We start from the raw sequence: 18,371 nt of genomic DNA on the forward strand, positions 1-18,371 counted from the left end.
GCACACCAAGATCAGCCTTCACATATGCTGTTCCTCTGGCCAAAACACCCTTCCCCACCCCTCCTTTCCCACTTCCCACTCGTCTAGAGTTCCATTCATACGTCACTTCCTCAAGAAACTATTCCTTAAACTAGGCAAGTATTCCCTTGTTACACACTCTCAGAGCACAGTATACATCTTCATAACACTTATTATAATAATTACATATATTTATGTATTTGTTCAATGAAAAAAGAGCCTGAGTAGTTTTATTTACCTTTGTACTCCTGACACTTAGCACAGTAGCTAGCAATGAGAAGGCACACAAGAAATATTTGATGAATAAATGAATGAACGAGTGAATGAATGAATGAATTTCCATGCATTTACCAATGTCATTGAGTACATCTCCAACTAGGCATCACTGAACATATTTTATCCTCAGTAACAGCAACAAATGAGATACAGTTTACCCTCAACACACACATTGAGCAAGTTCACCTTAACTCTTGTCCTCTCTGGGAAATCTTCTCTGATTACAATAATAGACTACTAGTAGTAATATGAGGTACTTAGTGAGAGCACACTGAGTGCCAAACAGATTGTGCTAAAGTTTCTTTATCAATCTTATCTAATCATCACAACAATACCACGGGCTAGGTGCTTTTATTATCCACTTTTTTAAAAAAAGAGAAGGAAACAGAGGCTTAGAGAAGTTAAGGGACTTGCCCAAAACCACACAGCAAATGTGCATTAAGATGGGACTGGAACCCAGATATGGCTGATTCTAAGACCTATGTTCCTCAATAGTCAAGATATGGAAACAATCCAAATGCCCACCAATAGATGAATGGATAAAAAAAAGATGCAGGAGGAGGTTCAAGATGGCAGAACAGCAAGGCTTGGAGATCACCTTCCACCCAACAAATATGTCAGAAACACAACTACATGTGGAACAACTCCTACAGAACACCTACTGAACACTGGCAGAACACCTCACACCTCCCAAAAGGCAAGAAACTCCCCACGTACCTGGGTAGGGCAAAAGAAAAAGAAAAAACAGGGGCTTCCCTGGTGGCGCAGTGGTTGAGAGTCCTCCTGCCGATTCAGGGGACACAGGTTCGTGCCCCGGTCCGGGAGGATCCCACATGCCGTGGAGCGGCTGGGCCCGTGAGCCGTGGCCACTGAGCCTGCGAAGCAAAAACAGCGACAAAAGAATAGGGATGAGACCTGCACCAGTGGGAGGGAGCTGTGAAGGAGAAAAGTTGTCCACACACTAGGAAGCCCCTTCGCAGGCGGAGACTGCGGATGGTGGAGGGGGGAAGCTTTGGAGCCATGGAGGAGAGCGCAGCCACAGGGGTGCGGAGGGCAAAGCGGAGAGATTCCCGCACAGAGGATTGGTGCCGACCGGCACTCACTAACCCGAGGGGCTTGTCTGCTCACCCGCCGGGGCAGGCGGGGGCTAGGAGCTGAGGCTCCGGCTTCGGCTTCGGTAGGATTCCAGGGAGAGGACTGGGGTTGGCTGCGTGAACACAGCCTGAAGGGGGCTAGTGCGCCACAGCTAGCCGGGAGGGAGTCCGGGAGACAGTCTGGAGCTGCCGAAGATGCAAGAGACTTTTTCTTGCCCCTTTGTTTTGCGGTGCGCGAGGAGGGGTGATTAAGAGCGCCACTTAAAGGAGCTCCAGAGACGGGCACGAGCCGCGGCTAACAGCGTGGACGCCAGAGACGGGCTTGAGACACTAAGGCTGCTGCTGCAGCCACCAAGAAGCCTGTGTGCAAGCACAGGTCACTCTCCACACCTCCCCTCCCGGGAGCCTGTGCAGCCCGGCACTGCCAGGGTCCCAGGATCCAGGGACAACTTCCCCGGGAGAACGCACGGCGCGCCTCAGGCTGCTGCAACGTCACACCGGCCTCTGACGCCGCAGGCTCGCCCCGCATTCCGTACCCCTCCCTCCCCCAGGCCTGAGTGAGCCAGAGCCCCTGAATCAGCTGCTCCTTTAACCCTGTCCTGTCTGAGCAAAGAACAGACACCCTCAGGCGACTTACATGCAGAGGCGGGGCCAAATCCAAAGCTGAACCCCAGGAGCTGTGCGAACAAAGAAGAGAAAGGGAAATCTCTCCCAGCAGCCTCAGCAGCAGCGGATTAAATCTCCACAATCAACTTGATGTACCCTGCATCTGTGGAATACATGAATACAGAACAAATCATCCCAAATTGAGGAGGTGGACTTTGAGAGCAACAATATATATTTTTTCCCCTTTTTCTTTTTTTGTGATTGTGTATGTGTATGTTCCTGTGTGTGATTTTGTCTGTATAGCTTTGCTTTTGCCATTTGTCCTAGGGTTCGATCTGTCCGTTTTTCTCTTTTTCTTTTTCTTTAGTATAGTTTCTAGCACTTGTTATCATTGGTGGATTTGTTTTTTGGTTTGGTTGCTCTCTTCCCTTCTCTTTTTTTATTACTTAAAAATTTTTTTTAATAATTATTATTTATTTTAAATTATTTAATTTAATTTTATTTTCTTGTATCTCTTTCTTTCTTTATTTTTCTCTCCCTTTTATTCTGAGCTGTGTGGATGACAGGCTCTTGGTGCTCTGACCAGGCATCAGGGCAGTGCCTCTGAGGTGGGAGAGCCAAGTTCAGGAAATTGGTCCAACAGAGACCTCCCAGCTCCACGTAATATCAAACAGCAAAAATCTCCCAAAGATATCCATCTCAATGCCAAGACCCAGCTCCACTCAGTGACCAGCAAGCTACACCCTAAGCCAAACAACTGGCAAGACAGGAACACAACCCCTACCCATTAGCAGAGAGGCTGCCTAAAAGCATAATAAGGTCACAGACACCCCAAAACACACCACCAGACGTGGACCTGCCCACCAGAAAGACAAGATGCAGCCTCATCCACCAGAACACAGGCACAAGTCCCCTCCACCAGGAAGCCTACGCAAGCCACTGAATGAACCTTAGCCACTGGGGAGAGACACCACAAACAACGGGAACTACGAACCGGCAGCCTGCAAAAAGGAAACCCCAAACACAGTAAGTTAAGTAAAATGAGAAGACAGAGAAACACACAGCAGATAAAGGAGCAAGGTAAAAACCCACCAGACCTAACAAATGAAGAGGAAATAGGCAGTCTACCTGAAAAAGAATTCAAAATAATGATAGTAAAGATGATCCAAAATCTTGGAAATAGAATGGAGGACATACAAGTAATGTTTAACAAGGACCTAAAAGAACTAAAGAGCAAACAAACAATGATGAACAACACAATAAATGAAATTACAAATTCTCTAGAAGGGATCAATAGCAGAATAACTCAGGCAGAAAAATGGATAAGTGACCTGGAAGATAAAATAGTGGAAATAACTACTGCAGAGCAGAATAAAGAAAAAACAATGAAAAGAATTGAGGACAGTCTTGGAGACCTCTGGGACAACATTACACGGACCAACATTCGAATTATAGGGGTCCCAGAAGAAGAAGAGAAAAAAAACAAGGGACTGAGAAAATATTTGAAGAGATTATATTTGAAAACTTCCCTAATATGGGAAAGGAAACAGTTAATCAAGTCCAGGAAGCAAAGAGAGTCCCATACAGGATAAATCCAAGGAGAAACACGCCAAGACACATATTAAACAAACTATCAAAAATTAAATACAAAGAAAAAATATTAAAAGCAGCAAGGGAAAAACAACACATAACATACAAGGGAATCCCCATAAGGTTAACAACTGACCTTTCAGCAGAAACTCTGCAAGCCAGAAGGGAGTGGCAGGACATATTTAAAGTGATGAAAGGGAAAAACCTACAACCAAGATTACTCTACTCAGCAAGGATCTCATTCAGATTTGACAGAGAAATTAAAACCTTTACAGACAAGCAAACTCTAAGAGAATTCAGCACCACCAAACCACCTTTACAACAAATTCTAAAGGCACTTCTCTAGGCAGGAAACACAAGAGAAGGAAAAGACCTCTGATAACAAACCCAAAACAAGAAAATGGGAATAGGAACATACATATCGATAATTACCTTAAATGTAAATGCATTAAAGGCTCCAAACAAAAGACATAGACTGGCTGAATGGATACAAAAACAAGACCCATATATATGCTATCTACAAGAGACTCATTTCAGACGTAGGGACACATACAGACTGAAAGTGAGGGGATGGAAAAACATATTCCGTGCAAACGGAAATCAAAAGAAAGCTGGGGTAGCAATTCTCATATCAGACAAAATAGACTTTAAAATAAAGAATGTTACAAAGGGACAAAGAAGGACACTACATAATGATCAAGGGATCAATCCAAGAAGAAGATATAACAATGGTAAATATTTATGCACCCAACATAGGAGCACCTACTGCGTAAGGCAAATACTAACAGCCATAAAAGGGGAAATCAACAGTAACACAATCATAGTAGGGGACTTTAACACCCCACTTTCACCAACGGACAGATCATCCAAGATGAAAATAATAAGGAAACACAAGCTTTAAATGATACATTAAACAGGATGGACTTAATTGATATTTATAGGACATTCCATCCAAAAACTACAGAATACACTTTCTTCTCAAGTGCTCATGGAACATTCTCTGGGATAGATCATATCTTGGGTCACAAATCAAGCCTTGGAAAATTTAAGAAAATTGAAATCGTTATCAAGTATCTTTTCTGGCCACAACGCTATGAGACTAGATATCAATTACAGGAAAAAATCTGTAAAAAATACAAACACATGGATGCTAAACAATACAATACTTAATAACCAAGAGATCACTGAAAAATTCAAAGAATAAATGAAAAAATACCTAGGAACAAATGATAATGAAAATACGATGACTCAAAACCTATGGGATGCAGCAAAAGCAGTTCTAAGATGGAAGTTTATAGCAATACAATCCTACCTTAAGAAACAAGAAACATCTCAAATAAACAACCTAACCTTACAGCTAAAGCAATTAGAGAAAGAAGAATAAAAAACGCCCAAAGTTAGCAGAAGGAAAGAAATCATAAAGATCAGATCAGAAATAAATGAAAAAGAAATGAAGGAAATGATAGCAAAGATCAGTAAACTAAAAGCTGGTTCTTTGAGAAGATAAACAAAATTGATAAACCATTAGCCAGGCTCATCAAGAAAAAAGGGAGAAGACTCAAATCAATAGATTTAGAACTGAAAAACGAGAAGTAACAACTGACGCTGCAGAAATACAAAGGATCATGAGAGATTACTACAAGCAACTCTATGCCAATAAAATGGACAACCTGGAAGAGATGGACAAATTCTTAGAAATGCACAACCTTCTGAAACTGAACCAGGAAGAAATAGAAAATATGAACAGACCAATCACAAGCACTGAAATTGAAACTGTGATTAAAATCTTCCAACAGGGCTTCCCTGGTGGTGCAGTGGTTGAGAGTCTGCCTGCCGATGCAGGGGACACGGGTTCATGCCCTGGTCCGGGAGGATCCCACATGCTGCGGAGCGGCTGGGCCCGTGAGCCATGGCCACTGAGCCTGCGTGTCTGGAGCCTGTGCTCCGCAACGGGAGAGCCCAGAACAGTGAGAGGCCTGCGTACCGCAAAAAAAAAAAAAAAAATCTTCCAACAAACAAAAGCCCAGGACCAGATGGCTTCACAGGCGACTTCTATCAAACATTTAGAGAAGAGCTAACACCTACCCTTCTCAAACTCTTCCAAAATATAGCAGAGGGAGGAACACTCCCAAACTCATTCTGTAAGGCCACCATCACCCTGGCTACCAAACAGACAAAAACGTCACAAAGAAAGAAAGCTACAGGACTACATCACTGATGAACATAGATGCAAAACTCCTCAACAAAATACTAGCAAACAGAATCCAACAGCACATTAAAAGAATCATGCACCATGATCAAGTGGGGTTTATCCCAGGATTGCAAGGATTCTTCAATATACACAAATCAATCAACGTGATACACCATATTAACAAATTGAAGGAGATACACCATATGATCATCTCAACAGATGCAGAGAAAGCTTTTGACAAAATTCAACACCTATTTATGATAAAAACCCTCCAGAAAGTAGGCATAGAGGGAACTTACCTCAACATAATAAAGGCCATATATGACAAACCCACAGCTATCATTGTCCTCTGTGGTGAAAAACTGAAACAATTTCCACTAAGACCAGGAACAAGACAAGGTTGCCCACTCTCACCACTATTATTCAACATAGTTCTGGAAGTTTTAGCTACAGCAATCAGAGAAGAAAAAGAAATAAAAGGAATCCAAATCGGAAAAGAAGAAGTAAAGCTGTCACTGTTTGCAGATGACATGATACTATACATAGAGAACCCTAACGATGCTACTAGAAAACTAGTAGAGCTAATCAATGAATTTGGTAAAGTAGCAGGATACAAAATTAATGCACAGAAATCTCTTGCATTCCTACACACCAATGATGAAAAATCTGAAAGTGAAATTAAGGAAACACTACCATTTACCATTGCAACAAAAAGAATAAAATATCTAGGAATAAACCTACCTAAGGAGACAAAATACCTGTATGCAGAAAATTATGAGACACTGATGAAAGAAATGATACAAATAGATGCAGAGATATACCATGTTCTTGGTTTGGAAGAATCGACATTGGGAAAATGACTCTACTACCCAAAGCAATCTACAGATTCAATGCAATCCCTATCAAACTACCACTGGCATTTTTCACAGAACTAGAACAAAAAATTTCACAATTTGTATGGAAACACAAATGACCCTGAATAGCCAAAGCAATCTTGAGAAAGAAAAAATGGAGCCGGAGGAATCAGGTTCCCTAACTTCAGACTATACTACAAAGCTACGGTAATCAAGACAGTATTGTACTGGCACAAAATCAGAAATATAGATCAATGGAACAGGATAGAAAGCGCAGAGATAAACCCACGCACATATGGTCACCTTATCTTTGATAAAGGAGGCAAGAATATACAGTGGACAAAAGACAGCCTCTTCAATAAGTGGTGCTGGGAAAACCAGAAGCTACATGTTAAAGAATGAAATTAGAACACTCCCTAACACCATACACAAAAATAAACTCAAATTGGATTAAAGACCTAAACGTAAGGCCAGACACTATCAAACTTTTAGAGGTAAACATAGGCAGAGCATTCTATGACATACATCACAGCAAGATCCTTTTTGACCCACCTCCTAGAGAAATGGAAATAAAAACAAAAATAAACAAATGGGATGTAATGAAACTTAAAAGCTTTTGCACAGCAAAGGAAACCACAAACAAGATGAAAAGACGACCCTCAGAATGCGAGAAAATATTTGTAAATGAAACAACCGACAAAAGATTAATCTCCAAAATTTATAAGCATCTCATGCAGCTCAATATCAGAAAAACAAACAACCCAGTCCAAAAATGGGCAGAAGACCTAAATAGCCATTTCTCCAAAGAAGATATACAGATTGCCAACAAACACATGAAAGAATGCTCAACATCATGAATCATTAGAGAAATGCAAATCAAAACTACAATGAGATATCATCTCACACCAGTCAGAATGGCCATCATCAAAAAATCTATAAACAATAAGTGCTGGAGAGGGTGTGGAGAAAAGGGAACCCTCTTGCACTGTTGGTGGGAATGTAAATTGATACAGCCACTATGGAGAAGAGTATGGAGATTCGTTAAAAAACTAAAAATAGAACTACCATACAACCCAGCAATCCCACTACTGGGCATAAACCCTGAGAAAACCATAATTCAAAAAGAGTCATGTACCACAATGTTCATTGCAGCTGTATTTATAATAGCCAGGACATGGAAGCAACTTAAGTGTCCATCTACAGGTGAATGGATAAAGAAGATGTGGTACATATATACAATGGAATATTACTCAGCCATAAAAAGAAACGAAATTGAGTTATGTGTAGTGAGGTGGATGGACCTAGAGTCTGTCATACAGAGTGAAGTAAGTCAGAAAGAGAAAAACAAATACCGTATGCTAACACATATATATGGAATCTAAAAAAGAAAAATAAAGAAAAAATGGTCATGAAGAACCTAGGGGCAAGACGGGAATAAAGACACAGACATACTAGAGAATGAACTTGAGGATATGGGAAGGGGGAAGAGTAAGCTGGGAGAAAGTGAGAGAGTAGCATGTACATATATACACTGCCAAACGTAAAATAGATAACTAGTAGAAAGCAGCCGCATAGCACAGGGAGATCAGCTCAGTGCTTTGTGACCACCTAGAGGGGTGGTATATGGAGGGTGGGAGGGAGGGAGATGCAAGAGGGAAGAGATATGGGGATATATGTATATGTATAGCTGATTCACTTTGTTATAAAGCAGAAACTAACACACCATTGTAAAGCAATTATACTCCAATAAAGATGTTAAAAAAATGTGGTACATATACACAATGGAATATTTTTCAGCCAGGAGAAAGGAGGATATCCTCCCATTTATGACAACATGGATAGACCTTGAGCACATTATGCTAAGGGAGATAAGTCAGAAAGAAAGACAAGTACTGTACGGTACCACTTGTTTGTGGAATCTAAAAAAGTTACACCTATTAAAAACAGAGAGTAAAATGGTGGTTACCAGGGCATGGGGGGATGAGGTGCTGTTAAGAGAGATGGTGTTCAAGGGTACAAACTTACAATGAGTAGTAAATAAGTCTCAGAGATATAAGCACAGTAGAATGATTTTAGGTAATAATGTTGTCCAAAAAAATTTTTTTAGAAACCTATGTTCCTAACCATTATAATACATTGTTTCCAAAACACAGGTCTTTCCCCTCATTTAATTTTTAAGATTGTATCTGGAGATATAATCTTCTAATCCTTACAGTACTGTTCTTTTCCAGTGCTATTTAACACCTGGATTAAGATATAAGACTTCATGTTTGTATGTTTTGATTTTTCATTAAATTTTAAGTTACTGGCAGAGAGGGGCCTTTTATTGTGTTTTGCTTCTCTGGCTTCCTCACATGGCCCATGCTTGGTTGTGAGGGCTGAGAAATATTTATACAGAATGAATGAATAAATGAGCACTGGAAGTACCTTACTTAATAGTTTATGTGGACTAAATGTGCTATGTTCATTAAACACAATTCCAAGTTTAGGGAGACATATTTTTAATAAAGATGCCTATTGATCAATGCCATGACTCCTATTTAAGTGTTTGATATGACAATATAATGTTCCTCTGGAAAAGTTAACACACCGTATTTTCTTATCTAGAACATCAAAACCTGACCACTTTGTTAAATGTTAGTTTCAAAACAATTGCCGAAATGTTTATGTTCATTTGAGATAAAATATTAAATAGAAAATACCTTTTATCAGCTATGTAAAGTATATTAGGTTCATCTTCATTTTGTATAAGGCTAGAAGGCACCATTCAGATAGTAAACCTCCATTTACCTGCTCAAATATTAAATCTCCCCATGAATGGTGTGAATGTAAAATCTTATTCAGGTATTTGAAAACTATTTTGTTACTGAGAAAGAAACCTGGAAGAGAAATCAATAATTCTCCTGGCTTCTGACCAACAGTTTTGTAATTGTGTCAACCAAATAATTTTCAATTTATTACCCCACGTCAGAAAATCATAAAGATAATTCTTTCCCACTTACTACAACTGGGAACCCCTGAGGTAAATCTCCCTAGTTAGTCATAGATATAGGAAACAATACATCAAATATATACATTTTTGCTTAAATTCATTTTGCCAAAATTGTATGAAGCTTTATCATCTCCACAATAGAAAACATGGGTTGAAATAATTAAATGAAAAACAAATACTGCTCTCACATTCACTGCTTCCAACTTCATGCATCTGCCTCTTTAAAGGATCCACAGCTTACTTCATCAAGTGCTTTGCTCCTGAACATTCACTGCAGAGTCAAGAAAAGAAAATGAGTTATATGCAGCTTTATGAGGTTGTGTTCACTTAATCATTTACTCTAAGTAATACGGACCTAAGGACATGACACATTGTAAGTTAAAACAGCAATGGCCTAAGAACTACAATTTGTAGTTTAATCTGGATGCTGTTTTAAATCTCTTTGAATTTCCGTTTTCCCACTGGAAAAATGGTGAAATTCCTGACTTGCATCTACTTATAGGAATTTTAGGAGGACCGAGATGATATATCAGAAACACTTTGAGAATATCTAAGGTTAGCTGTATCATAATTCTTGGTATTTTTAAGTAGCTTTGGCTTTATTTTACATAGATACTACTGAGGAAGACTGGAGAGATAAATGGTTCCTTCTATTACAAGCCTTTTTCAGAATTTCTCAACTCATATCAACAACCAGAGCAAAATAATATTTGTGTCCTTGATTACTTTAAAATACAATTTTTTAAAAGCACGAAAGAAGTAAGACTGGTAACTTTCTATTCAGCTCAAATTTATTTTAGAAATGTTAACTTCACCATGAACTATTCACCTTCAGTCTTAACTGTATTTCATAGGGATGATTTAAATTTCTGATATTCTGGTTTCCACTGATGAATTCTGCATTTTGACAAGTTTTGATGAAGTCTATTCACTCTAGACAATTAATACAAACCTAACTTGAATAGTTGATTTTGACTTTATCCCCTTGAGTTCCTAGAACTGCCTTGATTAAATTTTAAAATATAATTACAGGTAGCACATTGAGTCAGTCAGTTAGTCAGAGAAATCTGAGCTCTGAATGCCGACTTCCTGCAGCACACTGCATTAAGTGCTCTGGAGGAGGGTGGCGGTAGATGGGAACAGTCATCATGAAATGATTTAAGGATTATTATTAACACAACATATCACCAAGTACAAAGTATTCAAGTGGAAACTGTATACACAAAAGTTCAAGAAATGGAGAATAAAGGAAGCACCTTTCCTGCTTTAACTGCCTGTCCTATACATTTAGTAAATGTGTTTTGTGACTGCTAGTAGCTTTGCTGGCATCCCAAGAAAACAAATTAAACAATGTTGGTCGACTTACAAATGGGCAGCCTGGGTTGGTGCAGAGCAGTTCTTTAATTTGTTTTACCTGGTAATACTGCAACAGTTTTGTTAAGTGAAGGGTCAGGGAGAGATTTTTTTAAGAAACTTTTTGTTTTGGAATAATTCTAGATTTACAGAAATGTTGCAAAAATAATACAGGGTTCCTATATACCCTTACCCAGTTTCCCCTAATGTTAATATTTTGCATTGCCATAGTACATTTTTCAAAACTTAGAACCAACATTGGTATATTACTATTGATTAAACTTTGGAATTTATTCTAATTTCATTCATTTTCCACTAATGTCTTTTTCTGTTTCAGGATTCAATCCATATATCACATTGCATTTAGCAGGAGTGGCTAATGTCTTGTTGCTGCTATTTAAAAAATCAGTCGTTTCTGGACAATGAGGCTAATCAGTCAAAATATTAATGTGAGCAGTAATAAAAATGAATTGAGTGTCCAAGGGCCACCTGGGCACACCATAGTATCAGATTCTTAACTAACTTTGGAAAAAGTTAAATACGGTTTTGTAGGCAGTCATTAATCTTTTATTTTTTTTTTTTATTTTATTTTTTTGCGGTACACGGGCCTCTCACTGTTGTGGCCGCTCCCGTTGCGGAGCAACAGGCCCCGGATGCGCAGGCTCAGTGGCCATGGCTCACGGGTGCAGCCCCTCCGCTGCACGTGGGATCTTCCCGGACCGGGGCACAAACCTGTGTTCCCTGATCGGCAGGCGGACTCTCAACCACTGCGCCACCAGGGAAGCCCAATCTCTTTTATTTACCTAAAGGTGACAATTGTATCAATACAAGCTCTATCATCATTTCTAGAGGGGTTTTTTTGTTTGTTTTTTGATCTGGGGACTTTTTTTTTTTTTTTTTTTTTTTTTTTAGTATATCCATGAGAACATTTTGATGTGATCATTCTTTTGGTATCACCTAGTGTAGGCACCTAGATTTTCCAAACGAAGACATGGGAAGAGGCTGATTTGGTTCCCAGTTAAGGAAGCTTACCTTAGACACTAGAGAAAAAAAAAAAACCTTAGATGGTCGGCTTATATGTATCAGAAGATAATTATGGATCAAGACCAGTGGGTCTCCAGTTTGGGCATGCACCAGGATCACCTAGAGGGCTTATTAAAATACAGATTTCTGAGTTCCATCCCCAGAGCCTGACTCAGAGGGTCTTGGCTAGCCCAGGCATTTGCACTTCTAACAAGTTCCCAGGTGATGTGATGCTGCTGCTCCTGGTACTAAACTTTGGGAATCACTTTTGTTGATAGTTGCATGAAAGAAAAATAAAGCTATTTTGTTCTGACAAGGTATAATCATAGGTCCCTGGATTTATCTGTTGCCTACCAGTCAGATAAGGGGTCTGTTAAATCTCATTTCATGTCTGTGCAATGACTAAGTTAGAAAAATAAAACAAATCTATTAGCTTTCTGCAGTAGTTCCACCAGTCTGTCTTCCCTTCAAGCAATGTAATGATTTAAAAAATAATACTGTTTTTAACAATAATATTATAAACCAACAATAAATTTTTGGCCTGAAACAAGGCCTCTGACTGATCAGTGGAAATTAATATGGGTGGGGGATGTAACGCACATCTTCAGCAGTGTTTCTCAGACTTTAATGTGTTTACGGATCACCTGGGGATCTCTCGGTTGGCCTGGGTATGGACCCCGAGATTCTGCATTTCTGTCAAGCTTCCAGATGATGCCACTGCTGCTGGGCCATGGATCATACTTCAAGTTAGCTCTATTATGCCTTCTGAAGGTTTTAGCAAATACAAGATGTTCTAGCATCTAGTGCTCCCTGGAGAACCCTGGAACTTCCTAGCATGTCTCTGTCATAGGAATAGTGCCTTGGACTAAGGCAAATTTTGGAATATACTAATCTGCCTCTGAACTCTAGACTTTAGAATAAAGAAGGGATAATTGTAGGGAAACTAAATCAACAAAATCTTCCTGGAGGGTACTGGTACATGGTGGAAACTTTTGGAACCTGGTCACTTACTGAGGGGTCCTTTATCTCTAATCTCCACTTTTTTACCCTAGTTAATCTAGTAAGTAGGAGTGACCTAGAGAAAAAATAGAGAAGAGTATAATCCAGTTCTGCAGTTTCTGTCCACATCACTGCTGTGAATGCTGATCTCATGAACACGTCTTCAGTTCCTCAGACTGTTCTTCCATCTCCTTACCTCTCTGTCCCAGAGGTCCTACTGGCTCGTATGATGGAAATTCCAGGAAAGCTACCGACTTTTGTTATTTCCCCTAAATGAAGCTTAGCTTTCTTTCAATTTTTGTGGAGCCAAAGGCCAACATTATGTAAGACCTTATCATCCCTATTAGAGTGTAAAGGGATAAAGGATAAGGAGTCTTTTATCTCTATTTCGACTGGTTGCTATAAGAAAAAAAAAGGAAACTTCAGAAAAATTGAAAAGGTTTGTTGATTGCCTCAAGAAGAAGAGTGGCTATGAGAATGCATTCTTTTCCATCGTGGGTTGGAAAAGAAGAAAAACCTTAGTCAGAAACAGCTAATAGTATAAACTTTGGCTCTCCCAAGATGCTGCCTAATGATCCATCATAGGGTGGGATGGTGATGTGTATCTTGCACAAATGAACAGGGTAGAAGGACCCCCACAAAGCACCCCTCAGACTATCTCTATCGGTAGACTCCCAAAATATTTTCAAGTTAATGATAAGGTGGCTCTAGCTAACTAATGGTGGCAATGGAAAAGTCAGGCAATTTTCAGGGGTCCATAGATGAAAAAGGTAACAGTGAGATGGCCTAGCCTGAGAAATAGCCATTGGAAGTATATATCAACAAGAGGCCCTCACCACTCACAAATCTCCTAATTCCCTGCTTCCATCCCCTGCATTGCATTATAGGTACTACCATCAGTGACCTGGAGCCAAAGGAAGCCCCTATTCAAGAAAATCAGAATTTCAGAAAACCTCTATCCCCCATTGTAAGCTTGGCAGCCTACTAGTACCTGAAGACTTTTCTGATGAGACTAGTAGTGATTTTAACAAACGTGATTTTTTGATATTGTAAAATATAGTGTGTCAACTTTTAGAAGAAATGCATAACTCAGTGAACCAATATTTTCCAGATGACCAGTGAATGCATGATATTACAAAATCATGCATGGGTAAAAGATCCATTAAAAATGAAAAATGGACTATTAGATTTTAATGTAACAGAGCATAAAGAGCTGATTAATATGATTTCAGATTGTACATTGCAACTAATCTTTAAAAAACTTACAACTAGTCAAATTTTAATGTAATATCAAAGACGAACCTCCATGGCTATCTGAAGAAGTTCTTAAATACTCCTCTTTTCCAACCACATACCTGTTTGAGGCCAGGTTTTTCTTTATATACTTCAACCAAAATGGTATGTCACAACAGGTTAAACACAGAAGTAGATATAAATCCAGCTACCTCCTATTAAGCCAAACATAAAAGAGATTTGCAAAGCATGTAAAATAATGGCACTCTACTCATTAGCTTTTTTGTTTGGAAAAATACAGTCATTTTCATAACGTGTGTATGTTATCACATAATGGGTTTATTGTTATTATTTTTAAGTAAAATATATTTTTTCTCAGTTTTAATTTCTACATGGTAAATATTGATAGATAGAAACCACATAAATGAAAGTTCTTTGGGGTCCCCAATAATTTTTAAGGACAAAAAGTTCTAAAACAAAAAGTTTGAAAACTGCTAGCCTAAGCTAAGGACTATGCTTCATTAGCTTTCATTTTTAATATTATGTCTCTGATAATTGTATAGAATGTTTGCTATATTTTATGTTCATGAAATGATATGGTAGAGAATATTTTATTTCACATAGTAATTCTTTCTATGATTATGGAAAATTAAGACAAATATGGGGAAAATAAACAGCATCGGTTGAAAACAAATAAATGAATGAGTATCTGTGTCTCTGGTCTGAGTGATCTAATCACTACATGCAGGTTAATATCGATGGGAAATACATCCTGAGCTACCAACAAGGGACTTACAAACACACCTAATCTGGCTCTTTGAAGAAGACATGAGAAGAAACTTGGCCTTCATTATAAAACAAGGTAGTGGTTATAGAACCTCTCATACTTTTGGGATTTGCTTTCTTACTTGGGCTCTCCCCACTGGAGTTCTTTGAAGGCAGGGAGATAGGTTTGTTTGTTTTATAATTCTATAGCCAGAGGATCCAGCATAAAGTATGACTTAATAAATATTTGTTTAATGAATGAATCAAAACAAACTAGATACTTAGATATACAAAAGCCATTCCAGGCTGATATTTAAATTATATTTATGGTTGCTCCATAGTCAGAAACACCACTCAGAGGCACAGTATACCTTACAAAGAAATAAATAAAAGTTTCTTTGATGAACTCAAACAATAAGAAATCACTTTAAGAGATGATATTTTAGTGAAACTGCATTTTTTAAAAAATGTGTTATTTATTTTTATTTGGTTGCACTGGGTCTTAGTTGCAGCAGGCGGGCTCCTTAGTTGTGGCATGCAAACTCTTAGCTGTGGCATGCATGTGGGATCTAGTTACCTGACCAGGGATCGACCCTGGGACCCCTGCATTGGGAGCACAGAGTCTTATCCACTGCGCCACCACGCAAGTCCCTGAAACTGCATTTTAATTGTGGTGCTGCTTTCCCTGGTCAGGTAAGGATCAGAAATATGTATCACCATTTCTGATATGGTGGACCTCTACGTGCTCTGGAAATATTAACAGGCAGAAAAAAACCCTGTTTATTCAAACATCTCACCTTATTGCTAAGGATCAAGCTACTTGGAAAATAAAGAGCACTGTCCTTGCATCCTACACCATCATGGCCAAGTTTAGAGTCTACCGAAAAAAAGTTACAGGTCTCAAGGAAATGATCCGAAATTATTCCAAAGATACAATCTAAAGACTTATTTCTGGAGGAAAACTTTTGGTTTCCTAATATATTTTTGGTTTCTGGAAAGGCCAGGAAATGCATTGTCTATTTCACAGTGTGGAGTATATAGGGATGATAGTATTCACCACACAATTACTCTCCAGGTTTTCAGTATCTGAGAAGTCCCTGTATTTGAGTCATTCTAATTCAGTTTTAGATAGGAGAGGGTGTGGTTCTAATATCTCCTCACAAAATTGTATTCATTCTACTCGTGTGGACTTTAATTTCTTCCAAAGGAGAGCTGACATTGTGAGAGTCCTATCGACACTTGGAATCCTTGTAATAACTTCTCAACCAACTTCCTGTGTCAGTACAGTCTGGGAAACAAACCTCATTAGTCACTAAGGTAACTTAAGGTATAGAACACTGTAAACGAAAAAGAGAACTCTCAAACTTCCATTAGATAAGTAGTTTAAGTGCCCAAAACAGGTCTTGGGTACCAAGGAAACATTCACAGATGAGACGCTAGCTTTGTAATAGTTCTATTGTTCTGTCAAAAGAAAATTTGGAGAGCTTTACTTGATATAAACATTTTATCAAGCAAGAAACACTACTCACAAACAGGGCGATTTGAGCTGAAAGGTGGATAGAAGCTCAGCATTCAGCAGTTACAGCTGAATTTATAAAGCATGGATGAGGGAGTACATTTTCTTTTTTTTGTGATTGGTTACTAGAAACTTAACGTCTTTTTATGGGAGTAGCACTGTGTACACTGACCAGAAGAAAGCTTTTGTGTTTTAGGTCAGAGGCAGTACTTTGGGGAAATCAGGATTGTTTTAGGTCAGAGGCAGTACTTTGGGGAAATCAGGATAGTTTAAGTTTTGGTTATTTAACTATGAGTGTTTGGTCAAAAAGTATATTCAAAATGTGGCCTCTGTTTTGGTTTTTCTTTTAACAATTCTGAGCAACAAACTGAATGGCATAATTCAAGCTCAGAAAGCGTTAATTTATTTCTTTGTGTTTGTCCAAGGGTTATACCACATTGCAAATAAAACATCTTCCATCCCTAAAACTGATATTCCTTTTTCTCATGCAATGGATTAATATTTTGAACTTTTGGAAATGTTTCTGTGATATAAAGAGCTTAAGTCATATTGTAAAATACAGATCAAATTTTCTCAACAGAATCTTAGGTCATATATTTATTTAGATCACTGAACTCATCTGGTGTCCAAGTGTTGTATTCCATGGTCTCCCAAATGTCAGAACTAAAACAAGTAAAAGATATTTATTAAATATCAAAAATAAGTGTTTTATTTTAAAATAATGTATACTCTATTAGAAGTGGGCCCTGAAAATAATGAACAATGAAGCAGTTACTGAGAAAAAACAAATGGAAGAAATGGACCTCATATTAAGCAGCACTCTACACTGACCACTACTGAATACTTACACTAGAATTGTGTTTTATCTTCTTCTGAACTGTAAGGTACTTGAGGGCAAACATGATGTCTTTCTTTCTCAACAATGTTTAGCTTAGTCTCTAGATCTAGACATAATAAAAATAGCTAGTTAGCATTTATTGGGTGTGTGTATTTCTTTAATGTACATTATCTCAACAACCTATGTGGTAGTATAATTAGCTCAGTTTACAGATGAAGAAAATGAGGCTCACAGAGATTATGTGATTTAACTGAGATTTTATAGCATCTGAGTCAAAATCTGAACACAGATCTGAATATAGAGCCCACTGTTTCCATCATACTTACCCTATTCATTTATTGAGTAGCATTAAATACACATTTGCTGAATTGATCAATGCTTTTATGATTTCTTCTGGATAAGAATTTTATTCTGATCATAGAAATCGTCTTATTCAATCCACACAACTATTATTACCAGTAAGTCATGAAGGCAGTCTCTATAAGCAGCCTTTTTTTTTTTTTTTTGCTGTACGCGGGCCTCTCACTGTTGTGGCCTCTCCTGTTGCCGAGCACAGGCTCCGGACGCGCAGGCTCAGCGGCCATGGCTCACGGGCCCAGCCGCTCCGCGGCACGTGGGATCTGACCGGGGCACGAACCCATGTCCTCTGCATTGGCAGGCGGACTCTCAACCACTGCGCCACCAGGGAAGCCCATAAACAGCTTTTGGTCTCATTTGTAGGGCACCACTGAATAAATTAAAGACAGTTATCTAGTTCAGGATTATTTTGTATTCTTATAAGGAAAGAATGTATTATATGTAGGGAGATAAAATATTAAGGCTAGAAGAGACTTCCAAAATATTTTTTTCAGTCTATGTTTTTTATATAAAGGTTGGTTTGTCTCCTTCTGCTGCCCCTTCTCCTCCTCCTCCTCCTCCTCCTCCTCCAACTCCTTGCTTTTGATCTGATTTTTCCTCTTTAAATAAACTGCATAATATTTTATAAATTATTGCAGCCAAACCTGTATGTCAGTGATTTTTTAG

This window comes from Aethalodelphis obliquidens, unplaced genomic scaffold, assembly GCF_003676395.1.
Source record: "Aethalodelphis obliquidens isolate GAN/ISIS:26980383/991018 unplaced genomic scaffold, ASM367639v1 scaffold13, whole genome shotgun sequence".
In the NCBI taxonomy this organism is placed as follows: Eukaryota; Metazoa; Chordata; class Mammalia; order Artiodactyla; family Delphinidae; genus Aethalodelphis; species Aethalodelphis obliquidens.